Raw genomic sequence first — 21,984 nt, 5'->3', positions numbered from 1 at the left:
GAAGAGGGGAAAAGGAAATTTAATAAAGTCATTTTACCTGTGGTATTGACAAACACAGTGCACTTGCATGAGGATTTTCTAAGGCCAGAACACATTAGTCTCACTCTGTGTGCATCAGTGTACCTTGCACAGATATATGGGAGTCCTAAGCACATAAACAGCCTCTCTGATTGACTGGGGTCTTCATCTATCTTTAGCAAGAGCCAGCTGAAGTATGACTAGATGTCTGATTCATGGAGGGAGGGAGGAGAAGGAGAAAGAAAAGCATTTTCTCTTGCAACGGGACTTTCCACATTACGAAGGTACTGTAAGTATTGCAGTACCTTTGGCTGAACACCTCTGAGAAAACCTGCAGCCTGAACCCCCAGACTTTCAACATCCCGAACCAGAGCTTTCAGAAGTCACACACAAAGTCACACATGGATTTCAAGGCTGTTGGATGCAGGCCTTTCCAGTTTATTGGTGCAGAAGCTGTAACCAAATATGTGCATACATCTGGAAGTACTTTAAAAAACGTGATTAAAATACAAAAAGCATATGAAACACATGATTTTGCAGGAAGTTCTAACATCACAACATGCTGCTGAAAGGAAAAGCACACTACTGGTCTGGCCCTGGTTACTGAGAGGACATAGAATCAGAGAGCCCTGAAAGGGAAAAGAACTCCTTGCTTGAAAGCAATAATTGGCTATTGCAAGCACACAGAATCTGTCCTTCAGAGAATTGCCAGGGTTTATCCACCAAAAAGGATGTTCAGAAATACCCAAAAAAAGGAGCAATGGAAAGACCTTCATATGCCACAGAAGACTTTATGCTCTGCTTTGCCAGGTGCAAAAATGGAAGATGCTCCAAGGAAGTCCCTCAAACTCTAAAAGCCCTGAACAGGGGAAAAGACTGGTGTGCTGAGCACTGAAGTTGTATGCCTTGCAGATATTGGAGAATGCTCTCTGTGGCTAAATCTCTTATCCAGCATTTCAAAGTACAGAGTACATCCTAATTGCTAGAAACCTTTTAAATTCAGGTGCAAATTCCATCCAAAAGCTGTTGGTGAATGGTTTTCTGCTTGCAGTGACCCAAATCATTAAGATTTCCTGTTGCTACTGGTAACATCTCCATTTCTTGAAAAATGAATATGTAGAAGAAGTACAAAACAGTCAGGAATATTTGTCAAAACAGACAACTGTTCTTCAAATGTGGAATATTTTTATTTTTCTCTAATAAATAAACCAGTGATTGTTGATGATCATTGACCGGCATTGGTGCTCATTCAGCGTGCAAAACAAAAAAGCATAGTAATAGAAAATGAGTTGGTGTCTTTCCTTATCTTGAATGACATTAGGAGAAGGAAAATTATCTTACACAAAATGCAGCATTTTAGAAAATCAAACCTATGTAATCAATAACATCCTAAAAGGCAGTAATTTCCATTGATGGACCTTGTTTGGCTAGGAAACAAAATGCTCTTTTAAAAATTATTTAAGTAACAATAATAGGCAAGCATTAATATTTTCAGTATTAACATTCTCATCTTTAGAAAAGACTAATCCCAAGTTTATAAAAGCCATTTGCAATTTACCCAAGGTAAAATGGAATATGTAGACATTTTAAATGTAAACAAATAGAAAATACTGAAGTGCATTAAAATCAAGTTTTTATCCTCATCTAAACACATCTATGCCGACTTCAACACAGCCAAGTAAAAAACAAAGTTCTGACTAAATTCATACTTGGAAAAAATAGGTTTCCTCCAATTTAAAGTTTATTACCATATTTCATACCTCAGCCTCCATATTTTACTGTTTATACAGAATTTAACTGCAGTTGGCCATCTCATATGAAAGATTAGTAGGAATCTCATGTGTTCAGTGCAGTTTGCGAAGATTGAAATAGCATGTGATTTTTCCATGCACAATAAAATGCTCAATAAATAGAAAAAAAAAGCAAGCAAGATGTTCTTGTTTGCCTATAGAAAGCAATTTACATCCTTTTAAGATCTTCTGGCATTTAGTCCTTTATTCTTCTGCAATAGCAAACCCAAGGTGTCCTGTAAGCACCAGATTGAATGAAACCTGTTTTCCTACAGATTTCTGCTCTTTGCTCTGTAACTCCACATTCTTTCTTCTCACTGCAAATGGCCATATCTCTCCACATTGCTTATTACACCATCACCTGGCAGGAGAAACTGTACTGTGATGAGTCTGGGACTGCACACATTTTGTTTGGCCACTGAGCCACTGCCAAACAGAATGTATAACAGCTATGTTCTGCCTGCCTCTTCCTCTAAATTGGCACCAGTTTTGGGTTTTTTTTCCTCCATACACTCACAGATTTTCATAAAACATGATATTCATTGAGAATTTCACCTTTCAGATTTAACTGAGAGACACAAAAGGGTTCAAAACACACGAAGGAGGGAAAGAACAAAGGAGAACATACAAACCTTAGTAGAGATCTCACTTAGAAAAGGAAAGTAACTACAAATATTTAAGAATAATACTGTTGATAATATGCCAGCTCTGTGAAATCTAGTTTGGGGTGTTTGGGGCTCTTTTAAAATATTCTAAGATTAGGCTTTTCAATATGTTTTAAGAACTGAGATGAGAGACCCTGCTTCCAGTACAGCAGGAATACAGCATTTCACTTTCAAGTGTGATGTGCACCTTAATTAGCACTTTAAACTACAGGACTCTCACTTCCTGACTTTAGATATGCCAATGATCACCTACAAACACATCCAACCAGATGTAAAAAATCTTCTCACAGGGCCAAGGTAAATTGACCTGCAAAGTTAAAAAACAAACAAAAAAACTTCTAGATGGATACTGTCAAGTTAATGTACTTTTAGCTGGAAAGGAACACATTCATTTATAAAATAGATAGAAATACTAAAAATATTTTAGCAGTAAGAAATTACATGTTTTAAGTGATTTGCCCAAAGGTACAACGAAGTTAGATGACACCTTGAGATTTCTATATCCAGAGGTAGATTGAAACTTTTAGGACTTAATGCTGTGGTAAACTCCGAATAAACCCAGAATGACCGAGATGGATTCAATGCCACTGTGTACTATGTTTCTGTCACTAAATCCCTATAAAATGCTTACCTTTTCAAATATTTAAACTGAAATGAAGGTGTTCAGCCATGCCAATGTCTGAAGTTGGAAGTTTTTTCCATCAGTTCATAACAGGACTGTCTTAAGAACAAATTCCTCCACCTGAAAATTAGCTGGATGTGCAACTGTACATATGTAGCACAATGTAGATAAAAGAGTTGAATTTTCATCCAAAGTTTCTGATGTTTCAGTTTGGCCGGGTCAAAAAAACTGCTGTAATTTTTCCCTTTCAGAGTCCCTGCCCAACGACTGAACACTGTCATGCATTGCTTTTGCTCATCATCTTTTTTGAGTTTTTTCCTAATGGGCATGCTTTGGAAAAGAGCATGGCCAAGAGTTTTGGCCAAATTTTACAGGAAAGAGTGGTGGATTCAATACAGGAAATAAAGCATGCCACCAATAAAAATTTGACAAGACTGAATTCCCAATGATATAAAATAAAAGATGGAAGAGATGGAATGAAGTCAAGATTTTGTGTCACAAACATACTGTTCCCTAATATATAAATATTAATCATAAATAAGTGTTGCTGCAGATGTTTTCTGCAGAATTTTCTATATTTCTAGTCAAAAAGCAATTCAAAAGATGCATTTGCTATCACCTGCCTGTATGCAAAAATAAAATGTGTATATACTCCATAATGTAGCAGTATATGGCTTGATTAAAAAAAAAAAAAACACAAAAGAAACAAAACAAAACCAATAAGTTTTTGAATATAAGTGGATGAAAAAAAGAAAGAAACTTAAAACAGTGCCAGCTTTAAGAGTTTGGAGGTGGCTACTACCTGTCCTGCCAGAGAGTAGACAAGTAGCTGAGCTGTGTCTACCAAGGAGTCGTAGAAACACGGAATCATGAAGGGACATGAAGATCCTCTAGTCCCAAACCCCTGCCATGGGCAGGATCACCTCCCACCAGACCAGGTTGCTCAAGGCCTTATCCAACCTGGCCTTGAACACTTCAAAGGATGGGATCTACCAGGGCTGGAACCTCCTGAGGCAACCTGTTGCCTATATCACCACCCTCCCAGTAAAGAATTTTGCTCTTTTTTTAATCTAACCTAAATTTCTTCTCTTTCAAATTGTAACCATCAGTTCACAGCACTTTTTTGAATCACCTGGTGGTAATGTCAGCAGAGTTATTGCAATTACATGTATAGTGCAGGATATAAACAGGGGAAAAAATCCCCAACATATTTTTAACACTGCTTGGTGCTGCTGAAACTACAATCTAGGAAGGCTTCAAGAAGAAGAAGATGGCAAGAGAATTCATTCATTGCCCATGTGAGATGTTCCAAGATGGCAATCTTGCTTTCTGTGTTTTTAATTCCCAGCATCCAGCTAAGTCAGCTTTGGATACATGCTCATGCCAAGTTCCTGCAGCATCGTGGTCTCTAAGGACAGGAGGCTCAGTGTTATCCATATGCAATGCCCAGCTTGTCTTAAGATCAAATAAAAGCAAATAAAACTTGTCTTAAGAGCAAATAATCAGTGCCTACCTTGACATCTATTGCCAAAACACGTGTAGTAAGTAGCTATATTTTACCATCTTCAATATATAACAATTTTAATCTCTTTTTATGTCAAGCCCTTTAAAAATAGTCCACAAACCACCTGTTGACCACATTGTTCCAAAGGCTGTTTTTCAAACACTTTTGTGGAGTTTGTTTTGTTTACTTCATTTTTAGAAGGAAAAATATAATGCATTCCTACTTCTGCTGCTTGAAATAATTTCAACATACTTCCTTTAACATAAAAAAAAAAGAAAACAAATAAACAAAAGAATCACCTGTGGTTTTGGACTACACAATGGAAAATTTCAGGCCAAAAATACAGCTAAAGGACGAGCAAAGTGATAGAAAGCAAATGGCCTGATAGATCTTAAAATATTATTAAGTTACCAGATCCTGCCAAATTTCTTGGTTTTCTTCCAGACACTGGCAATAGATAATAAATGAAGAGGAAAAACAAACCACAAAGGAAAGAATTTGAGAAATACTACTTTCTCTATAGCATGAACTATCAATTTTTACAGTTTTTGCCTAATAGTAGTGTAATTCTTCTTGATGTCAGTGGAAAGGTAGCTGGACCTACAGTGGATACTTCTGGATGAAGCCTTCCTTGTGAATTTTCAGCCAGAGTTTGAAAGAAGCTTTATGGGGCTCACAGAAAGTGCATTCTGGTTTCCACACAATTCAAAGGTATTTCTAACACAGGCTGATTTTGTCATGCTGCTGTGTCACATTTTGTATGTTTTTTGACTAAATTTCTGTGCCAATTACAGAATTTATTCCAATTCCATTTTCCATTTTCATTGTTTATATGTTATAACTTACTTTCCCCTACTAAGGGCACAGATTTTTATTTCAGGAATTTATTATACGCAGACCAAAATAACAGATGCTCAGTGACAACCAGGCCACAGTCATGAACAACTTTCTAAAACACAGACCAAAACCACAGGCAGTATTTTCAGAGGACATTGATCCTTGAGTCAGAGGGACTGCAAAGTCATGCCACCTTAGGAAAGGCACTTTGAAGGTACTTCCACCAGCCTGGCCATAACAACATACACAGTTGTGGTTAGCAGAGAAGTGAGGGGGGAGAAGAAACAGTGCGAGAGCACTGGGATACCTCCAACTAGCTCTGCCACAAAGGACTATTCTTAGGATGTCTTCAGCTGCTGCTGCTTTTTGGAAATAATGAAAATTCCCAACAATAATGGGACATGTACTTCAGCATGGGGCCTTCACTTTAATTTATCTTTTCCTTTATCATTTAACACAATTCAATGTGCACTGTTCAGAACTGGACCAATTGCAGGTCTTTCACAGTAAATTTATTGTCCATGGAACATCTTTTGGGTTAAGAGAAGATGTGGACAGATGATGATACAAATGGAATACTGTCACTCAAAATGGCCTAAAAGAGGGAGAAGAGTGTGCTTTTTGCAGTACTTGAAGCTGTATTTGTTACCTACCTCCATCATGTTGCTGAATAAAATGAGGTTACATAATTATTACTACCACAGTCTTGGGGTTTTAAAGGTAATGTCAGAATTGGAAAGTTCATCTAGTTACTGCCTGAATCAACAAACGTTTCTGTAACAGAGAGGCAGGTATTTCAGAAACTGGAGATGGCACTGTATGTACTTCTGTGGTTGTGGACTTTGGTGTCATTTCCAGTAGAATACTGAGGATTTTAAACCATTATGGTGCCACATTCATACTCTGAAAATCATAATGAACACAGTTTTGAACTCCCCTGCTGGCCTCACCCAATCCCTACCAAAATTAGTAGGATCTTTGACAGAGTCCCAAATAAAGCCGTGGATGATGAAAAGAATTTAAAGTGGATGACTTGGTCAGAGGAAAGGCAGAGGAAAGTCCATTAATATTTCTCACCTGTCTCCACCAGAGCCAAGAATCAGAATTGCCAAAAGTCCTTCCAAAGGACAAGTATGTTTACAAAGTTGCAGGAATCTTGTAGGACTTGGAAAAAAACCCCAAAAACTTAACCTGTGCTCAAAAAACAGTCATAACAGATGTAATCATTCATCCTCACCTCTACCTGCACTGCTAGACAGAGAAAAGTATATAAGAAGATAAAGAAATATAAGACGAGGTTAGGTGGAAAAGGGAGGCTCCATCTCACATTCCCCTCTCTGAAATGTTGTGATCATAATTTTGAAAGGAACAGCCTACTTTCTTGGGTGAAATTTATAACTTCAGCTATAAAACGGGCTGCCAGTAGTGGACATGCTGCTGAACAAACCCAGAGAAAAGACAGCAAAATTCCCGAGGCATCTCAAATAATTTTAGACAGGGTGAGTTTCCTCTTTCATGCCATGCTTCTTCTACTTTTAGGTTTCCTCAGGTTTGTTTTTTAAGTTCTGCCTCTCGTATTATTGCTCCTATCCTCACTTCTGCTTCTTCTCTCTGATCATTTGCTTTTATTCACATATTACAAGTGCTTAAATCACTTCATAGGTGAAATGTTTATCCTTTTATCTCTTCTTCTTTCTCCTTAATCATCACCTTTTGAGATAGTCTTCTGGTGATGGTTTGAATAAGTTGTTGGAAAGTAAAAGCAAACTGAAAGTTAATTTGGGTATTCCAAAGATCACATTCCAATGTGATCATGAGTTGCAGCTGAGAAGGTGAAATAAATTTTTGTCTTTGTTTCTTTAAAAATTCTTTAAAAACAATTCTTTCAAAATTACTAGAAATTAACTTAAAGGGGTTTTTAAAATTCATCTTAACAACACTGTGATACACTGACTCCATGAATACTAAAATTTTCTTATACCTGCCAATTTTCCTTCATCTATTGTTATAGAAATCACTTTGTCATGACAGCAAAAACTAGTTCCTCTCTTTGAAAGAAAAATCAACTATTAGTCTTGAATTTCCATGCTTTGTATGGTGACTCTAAAGATATCCATAGGTGTCATGCAGACCTGTTTCTGTTATTATACTGATACTAATAAAAAGGAACAGATCTAGTAAATAAAGGGTTTCCTTCTTCCATACAGAACAGAACGAACCTAAAAGTGAACCTCCAAAATCACTTTCTCTGTAATTCACAAAACAAATCTATTTACTCATTGAAAAACATTAATAAAGTAAAAATACAAACCTTTCAAACATTTTGACCTTTTCAAAACTACATTTTTTTCACTAACTGGTGTCAGAGAGAACTAAAAAAGATTGTATCATTATTTTAGTCTGAGCTCATGGTTCTTTGGCTTTCTCTAAGAGAGAATAATAGTATTTGGAGATACTGATGTTTTAGCTTCCCGCCAGTCACATTAAGTTGTGCCAGTCCTCAGACAGCCAGTGAGAATACCACATTTAATCATCATTATTGCTGGTTTTCCTTGAATCACAGAACACAACTACTGTGAGCAGATATTCTGCTTTTAATAATAGATATAGGTATAAAATCCTCAGTAAATTCTTCCTTCCTCATTAAACCTTTCCCTCTTAATCAGGCTGATCATCAGAGCATGAAGAAATGGTTCATAATCGTCCAGTCTGGTGTCACAACACCACTGGTGCATTATTTTGCCAGTGGAAACCCCAGAGCTCAGAAAGGATGGATCATCTGCTCGTGTGCCTATGGAGGAGGTGGTCCTGTGTGAGCGCCCACCTTGCCCTGCTCCCCAAGGGCCTCAGGACCACCAGGAGGGGGGTGAGACCCCAGGCCTCCAAAGCTGGGAGGTGACCACCTCCTCAAAGTTTCTTTTGTGTAAAGGTGTAAAGAGCACTTCAGCAGGTATTTCTCCCTCACAGCATAGGAAATTGTACATTTCCTGGTACATTTACATTGTACAAGAAGGAAATTGTACATTTATGCTACCAAAGAGAACATATTTCTTTCTCTCAGAGCAAGCCTGAAACTCCTAAAGGAAAAGAACACCCTTAACTGAACTAAGAGCACAAGTCAAAGATTTTCTTGTGGAAAGAAATGCTTAGCCCAAGTTAAAATATACAGAAATTCAATTCAAAATAAGAAAACACAAAGTGTGAGGTCCACTTAGAGCACATTATGTTGCAGCATTGCAGTCAAATCTGTATTTCTTAGCATTTCTCTGGCACAAGCCCCCCTTTCTATTAAAACCATTTTCAAAATTGATGGGTGAACTCAAGATCTCAAACTGGCAAATAAGAATGGAGACAATAGGTGAACAACATGAACTTCTGCACCTGAAAGGGACTGCAATGCCAGATCAACTCGGATCTGAAACATCATCTTATTTTTTTAAGCAAGCATTCTGCTAATTGTTAGTTGAGTGTAAAAACAGAAAGACAGATCAAGAAACAAATAGTAACATATCCTCTGTGCAGAGTTCATCTGACCAACTTCTTACATTGCGTATTAGAATTATCCTGTCAAATGGGGATTTTCCATTTACCCCCAAGTAACTGCTACCTAATTTTAAGATTTTTTGTGCACCTGAATTATATGATGAAAATAATTTTATACAGAATTACACTTCTGCTGAAGGAAAACCAGACTCTCCTCTAAATTACAGGTATCTTAAAACCTCACATAGAAAGTAACTTTGACATGCCTTGATGATTTATTACTCCAAATTTCATCCACTCAGCAGTTTTCACAAACATATTTCAAACATTACTGTCAACATGCAATGTTTAACTCTGTTGCTGTGCTAATGAAGCAGCTTTTTCAAACTCCTAACTGAAATAACATTATAGCTCAGATCATATTTATTACCATTACACTAGATGACTAGTGTATCTAATACACTCTGCTCAAGAACTTAGCCACAAGTGTCATGTTTCCCTCCTTAAGCAAGTAAAATGCTATAAAAGCTTTATCTTCTGTATAATTGTGCAACTTACCTAAAATTTAGTTAGTTCTCTGGTAATTTTGGAAATATGTATCAGAGTATAAGTCCTTTTTCTCCCAGCAGAAATCAGAATCTCAGTATATTGTTTTAAGAAAAAATTACGTGCATCACAACAAAGGAATTCAGAAAAGCTGCAGGAAAGCTTGAATAAATAAAATAAATATGGATAGAATAAAACTGGCCTCCTCCCAAAGCCCGAGTTTGTCAAAAGAACAAAGCACACGCAAACAGCATGTAAAACCTGAATTCAAAATACATTTATAAAAAAGGGACGAGGACACATGTTTTTTCTATTTCAGCTTGAAAAATAAAGGGACACGGCAATGAGTCTTGCTGGCAGGCAGATAACTCATAGGCCCTGACCCTTCGACTCACCAGGAATTCAAACACAAAGCTCTTTTCATAGTGACCGTGCCATACATTCTCAAGATAAGGCAGCGAAATAAGGAGCAATGGAAAGGTGCCACAAAGCTCAAACTGCAGAAAACTGCACAGAAATTATGTTCACTTATTCACCTTCATGCAGCTGCACACCAAGTGCTGGCTGCAAAACTATTTATTTTCAAATCAGAAGCCATGCAGTGTGCTTTTAGAAACAGGACCTGTCTCCTGAAGCAAGAAAAGCACGAGAGAGCAAGCAGCGAGGAAAGGGCTATCCGTGTACATTTCTGCATCGTTCAGAACTGAAGCGCACATCCGGAGAAATCATCTGGAACACAATGAGCTCTGCAGAAGGACTGCTGTGGTAAAAGGGAAGGGTTTTTAGAGACAGCAAAAAAAGCTAAATTTCAAACAACGTTTTAAATCTGGACTCACCATGAATAAGCAACAGTTGCCTGAAGTTAGTGTGTTATTTTCTGCCCTGTTCCATTGCACTTTTTGCCTAGTTGTCCAACACATGGTAGCTCAGAGCTGCCACACAGAGGCCCCTTCCGTGATCTGGCTTATTTGCCTGTCAGTTTGAGTCTCAGCTTCTGTATGATGCAGCTGTGCACTTTGCTGAAGGTCTAATATCATTTCCATAAGCTTTCTCCCTGCCTGGAGCAAGCAGTTTGTTCTCCCTGCTCAATAAATACTCAGATCACTTTTCTGGTACTCACAGGGATAAAGCTTTAAGTTGTTAAGGAGTTCTTACTAAGTAGTGGGTGGAGAACATAAGCTCAGTACAAGGAAACTCTGCGCATAATCAGAAACTGAGAAACTTCCTCCCTTTCCCCCAGCCCCTCCTCTCACCAGGCAAAGCTGCCAGTGCCTCCTTTACAGAAATTTAGGAATGTAAAGGGAGGACTCAAAGGGGCCCAGTCAGACAAGCCTTTCTCAATCAATTAGCTTGCAGCCATTACTTGTGACCCTAGGTCACACAACATAAGTGTGTGGGGTGTGCCTTTAGGGGCACACCAAAGCTACTTATTAAAACTTACATAACCAAAAGTGTTCAAAATCAAATAAACTCTGAAAGCTGGAAAATACTTTCCATGTACCAGTTTTGAAGGAAGAAGAGTTTTGCGTAAAGAAATGTTGCTTTGCTTTTCCGATAACGAGTCACTTGATGCAGGAAACTAATTTTTTTTTTATACTCAAAAAAAAAAAAAAAAGAAGAAAAGAAATGTGAGATGCATAAGCATACTTTAAAATGGTATTTGTTTTATGATTATGCAAAAACTAAATACTACTGTTCTGAGTGATATTTGATGAAGCACATGATCATGTTTTTTAAAATAAGACTATTATGTGTAGCTGCAAAGGCGTAGATGTTTATAGGACTATTTAATTAATTAATGAAGTTCATCCCCTGTATTTCAGTCCTTTGCAAGAAACTAGTTTTCAGCATTTAGATTCCATTCTTCATTTTAATACTCCAACATAACAAATTGAACTATTTACTCTTAGAAAAGTATAGAAAAGAATATTTGAACACTGCATTAAGTTATCCTGCCCTGAACACACAGGGAAGAGAGGGTGTAACTTGCCACGATTCCCACACAACAAGGTTACACCCCTTGGTGTGAAGGAAAACTTCAAAAAGACCCTCAGCTTCATATCCTGCCAACCCAATGACATGGAGATGATGCCTTGGAAAAACCCATGAGGGAGTCCTGATTTGAAAAGCAGATCTATGACAACCCCTTTCTGGGCCAGGCGAGATCAATGCACTGCAGGGGCGATGCACTTTAATCTCCAGGTGCATTGCAAAGCATCTTTAAGAAGTGCCATAGATCAAGGCTTATACACAGAAGAGAAAACATTTTAGCCCAAACTTCACCATCTACTGAAGGTAATGGAGAAATAGCTACACAAAAGCTCATAGAGGTCTCAGGGAAACAAATAACTGTGTAGGAAAGTAGTGGTCATGTAGTGAAGTTGATTGAGGGTGTTGTAGACAACCTGCAATCTTCATGTCCCTTCCCTGTTAAAATCCCAACTCTCAGAACAGGGAGTAGGGCTCGTGTTAGTTCAGACATTCATTCAAGAGATCAGATTGCAGGATCGGGGCAACTGAGTAAGTGCTGTGGGGTAAGGATTTTACTTCTGTCTTGCACGTAAGACAGCATTTAATAAATTAGGTCACATTTATGTCCTTGGAAAGCCCTGGCAGTAGAAATAATAATAATGAAAACTTTAATTTTGAAAGAAAAAAATGAGTTCAGGATTAAGACACTGGATTGGAATTTAGGTTATTTTGGTTTTGTTCCCATTCGTGTTTCAAATGGCCCAAATTGTTTAGGAGACATCACTTCAATTTCTGCATTTATGTCAAATTGCCTTTGTCTTGCAGTTGTAAAGCCTTCACCTTCTCAAAGTCTATCAATAAAGAATGGATCATGAAAATAATCTTCTGTATGCAAATCCCTTCAATACTGGTTCCCAACACATGCTCTGCGTAGTGGAATTAAAGCAGGATTGAATATAAAATATTTACTGACACTGGACTTCTCAGTAACTGAAAAGAAAACTATCTACATCAAATCTTCTGAAATCTGTGCAATCTCCAGGAGATAAAAAACAAGTCCATATACATGAATAACAATATAGGCTTTGTTCTTTCCCCTTTAGCCCTCTAAGTACAAGGGCTTAGAAAACTTACATGGAAAACTTACAGGGTTGGGTGCTTAAAACTCAAAAGGTTGGACTCCCTGATAGTAGAAAAAAATGGGAAGACTGTGCCTGTGAAGAGACAGGCTGTCTAGAGTGTTGCTCTCAGCAAGTGTTAAGAAAAGGAGAACTCATTCCATCTTTGGCCAGTCTCTGTGAACTTCCAGGCTGAAGCAGAGGAATTATCATTGATTCCAGGTTTCCCTTTAACCCACAATTTCCAAAGCAAGAAAGATGCATCCCAAGCAGCCCACTTCAATATACGTTCACACCTTTCCTTTGGAAAAGTCGATATGGAAAATTTACAACACAAATAACAAAGACATGTAAAGGATGTTTTTGATGTAACTTAAAACAATGCTTCCACACTAGAAATAATAATAGAATAATGGCTCCTCCTGGCACTCTTGAGTCCCCTGGCTAAGGACTCTTCCTTTTCCTGATTGCTGGCTGCAAAATTACCACTCCATTGGCTCCACTCCATTGCTGCCACATTTCAGCCATGCAAAGGCAATGTGAGCCATTTCAAAATTATCTCTAACAAAGAAAGACACAAAGTTTGAAGTGGAACAAGATGCTCATACCAAAGATGGCAACCAGGAACATACAAAACTCCTTTAGCATTCTCAGGGTGCAGTGCTATGAGCAAGATTCCTTTTAATTAATGGATGTAACCACCACCTTTAGTGCTTCCACATTTACATTCTAATAAGGATCAGCCCAGAACAGACTATTTCAGAAAAGGATAATAGAAGTTTTCATGTATTTTTTCCACATTCTGCTCTTTTTCTTCAAAAGTAATTGAATTTGGAGGGATCTACCTTAACTAGCCACCTTTTTTCCCCCTTATTTATTGCATGTTCTTGTAGACTAAATAAATGCTCAGCTCTTGCATCAAGGTATTTTCACACTTATTAACTCAGAGTCACCAAGGAGATTAAATGTGCAAGAATTTTACAAGTTTTTCTTTGCATGTGCAGATCTTCAGTCCTAGATTGCACCCAAGTTCAATGTGATCAATATATGATCATGCTACATTAAGGGATCCTTCGAGAATAAAAGGGATTTCTTGGTATTTGGGAATTGTTTTTCTGCACTGGTCAATAGGAAAAGCAACATTCATCCCCAGAACTAGCTCTCCTCCTCTGTTATGCTCTTAAATGTGATTAAATTCATTTTAGTTAGGAAGATAAACAAACTATGTACAAAACACTTGTGGCAGAATCACATGTGTAGAGTTTTTAGTGTTGATAGTGATACTCAGCAGACATTCATATCTTAAGTCAAGCTCTAAACACTCTACATTAAAAGCAACTGCTCCTTTAAGAAATAAAATAAAATTAATTCCACTAAAAAAAAAAAAAAAAAAAAAAAAAGCTTGCAAATACACTACAGTACTTTGAAACAGATCCTTCACTCTTTAAGCCTTCTTCCCCTGCATTCCCCCACCCCCTTTTCCTTTCAGGAAACAAAACTCAAGAAGAGAAAGAGAGAGAGAGTCAAAAGGTTACAGCCAGCTTGTAAGCGCAAAGAACGTGAGAGGCCCATTCTTCCCCTTAACACCTGACATCCCAGGGTACATTTTCCCCAGCACCCAGGCTACTGGATTAGCCATGCAGCTCCTGGTGATAATGCAAGCTGTGCATCTCATTTGCCATGCACTGCTACTGAAAGGTCTTCTCCTACCCCTACTCCTGTAAATTATTCTCATTCCTGCTACACAATTACAAACTTAATTAATGACAATTTGCATTTTGCCATGATTAGACTCAGTTAAATACCTTTTCTGAGCCCCAGATAACAGATAAGAATTCATTCCTGGAATTTGGAAGTTTGAAAAAGTTGCAGTAAAATCAGTAAAATTATTAATTTATTCTTAATTACAAATAAAACCCAAGAGAGAACCTGACACAAAGGTAATAAATGTTAAAGCTTTGATTAAAAAAATAATTTTGATCAACAACCTTTGTGATAGCAATATAACATTCATGCTGCCGTTCCTTGGCTCAGGATAGCCAGGTTTCCATTATCTCCCACAGCTTATTGTAGCAGGTGAAACCCATCTAAGGCATGTTTGTTACAGGTACAGAACAATGAACATGCCAGAGAGAAATACCAAATTACCAAAGTCTTTGCTGCACTTTTTCTAGGATGGAGGTTCCTTGTAACCCTCAGAGGTAGCTGAGATCTGCTTGCTTGGCTGATTGCTGTAGGAACGAGGAAACAATTACCTCTAATTAGGCACCTAATTGTGCACAAAATGGAAAAGGACTGAGAACAAAGTTAATTCTAAACACCAAAAGTCTTCAGGTTAAAGGACAAAAGAGAAACAAGATTGATTAGGGTAGAAAAGGTACAGTTCACAAAAATCAACATCTAGCACCAATAAAAAATAGGAGGAGAAAGAAGGACAAAATAATTACTTGGAATTTCCTGCTGTTAAAAAATGCCATGTTCTAATTTAAAGATAACTTAATTTCAAAAAGGATCCAAATTCCAAGGCGAATCAGAGCAAAAACTTTTGCACGTAATTAATAAAATGCTGGAAGTGAGAACATGGCCAAATGCTTTCTGCTGTGGATGCAAGGCACTTGTTTCAAGGTACAGAAAAAGTGAAAACCTTTTCTTTCTAGTTCAGACAATATTATAAGTTTTGTTTCTTGGATTTTGCAAAATGTCTTAGTCCAGTCACTACTAAGAGCAAATGCCACAAATATTGCAGGAGGAATCTGAGAAGGAGGAAAAAAATCAAAGAGGCAAGTGAAAATTCTGGTAGTTGATAGCCAGGCTTTCAAAAACATACTGAGACAACTCAAACATATATGACTCAAATGTGTGAAAAATTCAATGAGAACATCCCAAAGAAGGTTTAAAGGAAGACTACACAGGTGTGCAGCTTCTTTAAGAAGATTTTATAACCAGCAGGATAATAGTTGCCTGAAGAAATTGGTTTTTACAACTTGTTTAGATGCACTGTGGTAGAAAACTTCCTTCAGCTGATTTGATTTCCTAGAAATGAAAACAAGTGGGTGTGAATTTGTTATTTGGTGCTTTATTGAAGGACTAAGATTATTCACTTATTTTTTATGCCACTCGGGTCTTAGAAGTATGAGTGAATACAAAGACAGAGATTAAAGAGAGTGCAGCCATTCCAAAGAAAAGCATTAAATGAGATTTTAATGGGGTCTGTCCATCACCTCACCAGTAACCTGCCAGGTAACACCACAAAAGCCCTCACTAGACCTGCCTGCCAGCCAGGATAGTTTGATTCAGCTTTGTTGTTCAGGTGAGAAGTTCTATTTATTTAGACAAGAGAACAGATATATACACAGGCATTACTTATTTTAGTTGCATTTAGATTTGTAAAAACATACACTTCTAAAACAAATCTAGTGCCAAAAAAGACCTTGAAGGGAAAGATACATAAATGAATTCCAAGCATCCCTGTCAATATATCAACAATATAATTTTTGTGTACAAAAACTGACTGGCTGGTGGCAGCTGCCTGGGTGTGGGGGAATATGGGTTGAGCAAATTTAGGGTGTAAGTCTAACCCAGCATGTCCAGCCACAGGCCCTACTATTTAAAAAGAAGCAGGTAGTTAGCTCTACCTGACATCAATGAAGACTTCCTAAAGCACCTGTCTGGTGGAGATCCTGCATCCTCACACATATCTCATTACATTAATCCTTTCATGCCTGCAAATCCAATCCCACATTGCCAGTGTGGACAAGCAATGAATCTGTTCTTGAAAAAGTCTGAATATCCTAAAAATGCTGCAGAAGTTTTAAAATTTAATCCCATAACATACATGAAAACACACAGATGGGTAAAAACTTTTTCTGCCATTGCCCACACCAGCAATGTGTGTTAACATGTGCTTTCAGAAGAAAAGTCTGGAATTTTGACCTACTGTATATCCAGGCACACCTCCCTGACAGAGAACTACAATGGGAAAAATCTTGGTAATACTTGCTCTGCTTTATTTTCTCTGAAGTTGATGCTACTTCTTTGTCTGTGAACTTTTTTACTTTTTTTTAGTGTCATGAAAAACATGACCTTGCAGAGGCTTCTGAGTTAAAAATGAATTCTCAGTAGAAAAATATCCCTAAAGTAGATTCTCTCTCTTACCAGGGAATGCTCCAGCAGTCAACTTCAATTTGCCTTAAAGACAAAAAGGCATCTCTCTAGGGATAAAAATCAATCCCCAAACTGTCAGCAGCAACACACAAAGTTTAAAAATGTGCTTAATTCAGCACAAACAAATGCCTGTAAATTGTCAAGCCAAAATGTAAGAAGTGTCTCTTCCATTAAATAAAATCATGAGCTAAATGAAAAAACTACAAAGGGGACAAAGACACCACAAGCAGATATATTTTATCCACCTGATATCTATCAAGCACACTTGTACAGAATAATAAGAAACCAGTTTTTACTAATAGAGTGCTGATTAAGTTTAAAATTATTTTAATTGCTACTGACTTTTTTTAAAGGGTTTCATTACTGTGGTGTTCCAGTGCATGTAAAAGCACACCTTCTGCACACAGCTTGGCAATGGGAACAGTTTGGGACAACATCAACTCAGATTTGAAATCCAAAGGTGATCCACACTCAGCAACAGGGAAGTCAGTTTTCCAGCTTGGAGATGTCATCCCAAATTGCAACAACTGAGAAATGACTGAAGTCATTGCTGGGCTTCAGATGTGGAGTGTCCTTGTCCTCCTCTGCCTTTGTCCTCCTCCCCTCAAGGCCAGAGCAAGGTTACAAGCCCCAGCTGGGAGTCCTTGCCTTTCTCTTTTGTACCTTGGCACCTATGGAAACTGCCCCCACTGTCCCACCCTCCTGAGGTGACCCTGCCTCTTCCTGGCAGCACTCTGACATCCTTGGAACTGCCTCCACACCCCCCACAGCAAAGAGATAAGGTGCAGGGGCTGCTTGGAAGTTGTGTGGGCAGGCAAGGACCTTCCCCATCTGTCCATTCTTCCTGCAGGTGCTCTGGAGACTGGTGGGGTTAGTTCAAGACTTTACCACATTCCAGGATGCCATTGATCACAGCAGGGCAGAGCCAGAACATCCTAACAAAAGGAATAATACAGCCATGACAGCTGTTACTGTAATTTCCTCCAGGATAACGAGAACTTGGACTTTTCCCCCTATAACTACGTTTCATACCCTAGTAGATGAGCCCACAATGATCAACACTTGTAAGAAACACACTCGGGATTTGTGCAGAGCTCTACCCCTAGTCTCTTTAATCTACAATGAAACAACTTAATCTTTCTACACCGCAGTCTCTGATCTGAAAATCTCAATCTAGAGTATATAATATGGACTTCTTATCAAATAGGTTTTATGCAATAACCAGTAAAAGCCTTTCAGTTTTTTTCTCATGTGTGGCTGTATACATCAGAAAGTCCTGAAACAAGGAAGTGCTATTCAGTATAAACAAGGTGTTTTGTAAAAAAAATAGGCTGTGTTTTCCCTAAAAAGCCAAACTTGCAATGACCCAAAAATAAAACTAAAAAAACCCGCCCTCCTCAGTAAGAGTCCAACACAGACTCAAAGATCAAGTTTCAGTGATTTCTGCAAAATTAAGCCAAAACCTCCATATGTGTTAAAAATGGAAAGGGATGTTCTACAGTATGGAGAAATCCACCATAAATCAGTTAAAATACACAACCATAAATACATATGAAAATATAGAGTGAATGAACAGTGCAAAAACCAGGAAGGTTTCATAAAGCAAAAAAGTAAGTAGGGAAACCATCACAGCCAAATCAGCAATAACCAAAGCACAAAACAGTGTTACTTGATGTGTAAAATGTAAAAAAAATGTCTTCTGTGTAAAATGTAGAAAAAATAAACCAAGTTCCATGCTGGAGATGCACCTCAAGACAGACATGCCCATGTGTCATTACTATGCTTTCATTTTAATTTCTGTGAGCATAGAAATACTGTGAGTTGTGAACTTTTAGGTAGAACAAGAAAAAAGAAAAAAAAAAAAACATAGCCAATGAGGAAAAACCATAAGAAAAAACGTTGGCATCTCCTTCTGCCATTGCTTTCAGAGGTAACAACAGTCAGATATCCAACACTGACAGAACGTGTCACACAATTTCACATATAAGGCAATAATGCCAGAAAAGGAATGGCTACTACTACTCTCTGAATTGCTTCACTGTAAAGCTTTCTGTGCAGACTCCTAAGGATTGAAAAGGGAAGAAAGTACTCCACATTTCCTGATTTATCACAAAAATCAAAAAGTCTATGCTTCAGAATAATCAGAAATCTTTTCATCACTACTTTGGCAAATAAATTTTCTGCTATATGTGATCAAAGGCAAAGATTAGCTCAGGAATCTGGACATCATTTATTTTGGCAGTGTGCATATGTTAGTAGATTATTTTGGTCCTCCCTAGGATTAGCATGCATTTTGAGAGATGGTATGGGGTCCATACAAAAATCTGAAAGTTCAAAGATATATTGCTTGGTCTAGTCACCCAGGAAAGTGAACTAGAACAGTTAAACTATCTAGCATTCAAAAATAAGACTGCAAACTCTTCCAGAAGAGAGTAAAAATTCATAATCATTGGTATTGAAGATCCTTCTCATTGGCTAGTTCCCTCTTCTAGAGAGTACATCACCACCTGAGTGCTCCCTGTAATTGTTCTTACTATTAAAAAATATTTTTCAAAAATGTATATATTATTTCTTAACCAAAATACTAGTTATAACTCTAGCTAATATCCATTGAATGAAAAAACTTAATTTTTCTTTGGTTCTCATAACACTGAACAATTTGAGTCTTTAAAGAGAAGTTACTCTGTCCCTTTCATAGAAAACAACAGTTGTTGCTCAGGTCCACAGTCTAAAAGTCATTATTTCCATTGAGTCCAAAGACAGCAAGAGTTCAACTTTAAGCTAAAAGGCCAAATTAATAGGTTCAAGTCAGCATCAAATAAATGGGGGTCTCAGGCACAAACCCCATACCCTGTCTTGCCCTTGGAAGGCAGTGATAAACTCTGGTTGAGTCAAGCAGGGCAGTCCATACTGCCTGTAGTGCTTACTGCTGTGTGTATCCACCTTCAAGCACTCTGCCACACTTCCAGTCTTTTCTTTGGGCCTTAACTAGAACCCGTCAGATTTTGTCAGCATGGAGAGTGTCACCTCTTGCAATATCACAAGGCGGACAGGATTACTGGGGTTGGCCCAGCAGTTCTCAAGGAATCGTCAGTGTTTCACAGTTTTGGTTTAATATCTTGGGAGGAGAGTTCCTGATTCTGCAAGCTGGGCTGAATCCAGCCCCATGCCTTGAGGAACTGAGGGGATGGAGGAGCCCAGGGGTAATTAATGAGCAGCGTACAATCAGAACTTGCAGAAATGTTGCTGGAGAAGGAGTTGAGGGCAGGGCAGAGCTGGGACCTGCAGCAGTTCTGCTGGCAGTCTCAGAGGAACGTGCTGGGGCTTCTGTTTTGGCAGCCAGGGATCTGAGCAACCCCCCCATAACTGCATCCCCTCAGTGGCATTAAGAGCTAAAGTGGCAACACCATCTCAGTTGCTGGCAAACCATTTACAGCTCCAGTGTTGTAGTCTGGGCACTGCTAGGTTTACATTAACAAGGTACTGGCAGCAAAAGCAAAAAGAAAAACCTAATCTTGTCCTTTCACACAGTTGCATTCCTATATCCCAATCTTTCACATCCTGCACTCTGCTCATCATTGTGCTGGACCCTACTGCAGGCGGTAGGGCAAGGGGGATTGCGACCTGAAACCTTACACCAAAGGTCTGTGAGCACAACAGGCTGAAAATTCCCTGAGGGAAATCCTTGCCTGGGCTTCCTAAGAGGTAACTAGAGAGCTGCTGTGCCTTCCCTGTCCACTGCATGAGAGCCAGACAGTGTCTGAACAATTGCTATTTGATTTGGGTTAAGAGTCAGACACCACCCGGGGCAACATCCAGACTGCAGCCAGGGATACTGTTTCCAGAAACAGAAACAACAGGTGGGAATTTGCAAATGGCAACCCTTTACACACTTAGAGCACCACTGTGCTTCTGTGCAGAGCATTAAAACACAAGAATACAACATGTTTCAGGGTGATTTTTTTGTATTGTGTTGTAGCAATATTGAGAGTAGAGTCTGTCCCCAAATTTCCTGACCTTTTGTAACAGCTGATGGTCCCAAACTCATGGATGCAACTGATGCCTTACTTTCTTTGCTGCTTTGACAGAATTTATGTCTGTCAGATGAATGTACACCACATCATGCAGTGAGAGAGCATGGGGGTAGTGAAAGGGGGCTGCTGTATAACAGGAAAAGGGTGTTACTTTCAGAACTACATCATTTCAGTTATGGCTGTAATCCTGATTTCATTACTTATCTGATAGAGCGGGAGAAAAATGTTGGAACCCAGAATGTCCCTTGGACACTCTTGGATGTTCTGGGCCCAGGTCAGAAGCATTTGAGACCCTGGAATGCAGCTATAGACCCCTGTGGCTTTGAACCTGATCCATGGAACAATTTACCAACCTTGCAGGAAGAACAAGAAATCACAAAAGTTTGGATATTATAGTAGAAGTAGTCACAAAGTGAAAGGAAGAATCTTTGAGTGCTGTACAGGGGGGGTTTAGGCCTTGTACAGAAGGGTCTAAGTTTTGTACATGGGGGTCAGAAATTCTAAGACGGAGGGATTTGGGCGTGCCCTGTCCTCCTCCTTTCTCCTTCCTAACCTCCATGTTCATGGTGATGTTGGCACTCACAGATTGGTTTAGAGTAGAAAGTCACCATTCAATATAGGTGACAGGCATTGGGGAAAAACCATAAACATTTAACACGTAATGTATGATATCAAAGAGAGCACCAGCCCCCTGGGCATCGGAGTGTGCCCTTGCCTGACTGCTGAACGGACCACAGCAGTTCAGGGAGAAAATCTTTTAGATAACATACAATAAACTGCCTTGAGACCGGACGACTGAAGACTACTGAGTCTTTCTTTGGAGACACGGGTTGGAGGAGAGACTTTTCCACCTTTCCGGGCCACCCCAATCAGGGAGTGAACCCAGACAGAAAAATTGCAGCAGGTCATTGGTGACCTCAATCATGCAAAGCTATAAGTGAAAAATAGTATACTCTAATTTCTGGAAGTATACATGCTCTATGAAGGCTTTCCTGTCATCTCTATTGGTACAGACAACATTTGGATGGACAAAAATTTCTCTCTGAAGACACCAAATGTTTTGTGAAACAAACTAAGCTCCATCACACAAACGTATTTTTTCTTCTCAGCAGACGTCCACAGTCAAAAATTGTCATTGCTGCTCCTTATTTATTTGTATGTTCAAGAGAAAATTTGCTCAACTTCTAATTCAGACAATAGATTTTATCACCTCTGACTACCTGACTTAAAAT

The 21,984-nt window shown here is 38.6% G+C and overlaps 1 protein-coding gene across 3 annotated transcripts in view; it reads right to left on the bottom strand.

Annotated features, from left to right (window-relative positions):
- LOC137468721 (uncharacterized) overlaps positions 1–21,984 on the bottom strand; it is a 296,780-nt gene that overhangs the window by 215,499 nt on the left and 59,297 nt on the right. Inside the window, exon 1 of one of the 3 annotated variants that reach the window (XR_010996148.1) lies at positions 10,302–10,706. The exons of 1 other annotated variant lie outside the window; for it this stretch is intronic. The gene's annotated coding sequence lies outside the window, so the exon portion shown is untranslated. Of the gene's footprint in view, positions 1–10,301; positions 10,943–21,984 lie in introns of those variants that run through there. One more of the 3 variants, XM_068180669.1, reaches the window with a different exon arrangement.

The sequence above is a fragment of the Anomalospiza imberbis genome, chromosome 2 (genome assembly GCF_031753505.1).
Source record: "Anomalospiza imberbis isolate Cuckoo-Finch-1a 21T00152 chromosome 2, ASM3175350v1, whole genome shotgun sequence".
Classification (NCBI taxonomy): Eukaryota; Metazoa; Chordata; class Aves; order Passeriformes; family Viduidae; genus Anomalospiza; species Anomalospiza imberbis.
This window is presented reverse-complemented; position numbering and strand designations above follow the sequence as displayed.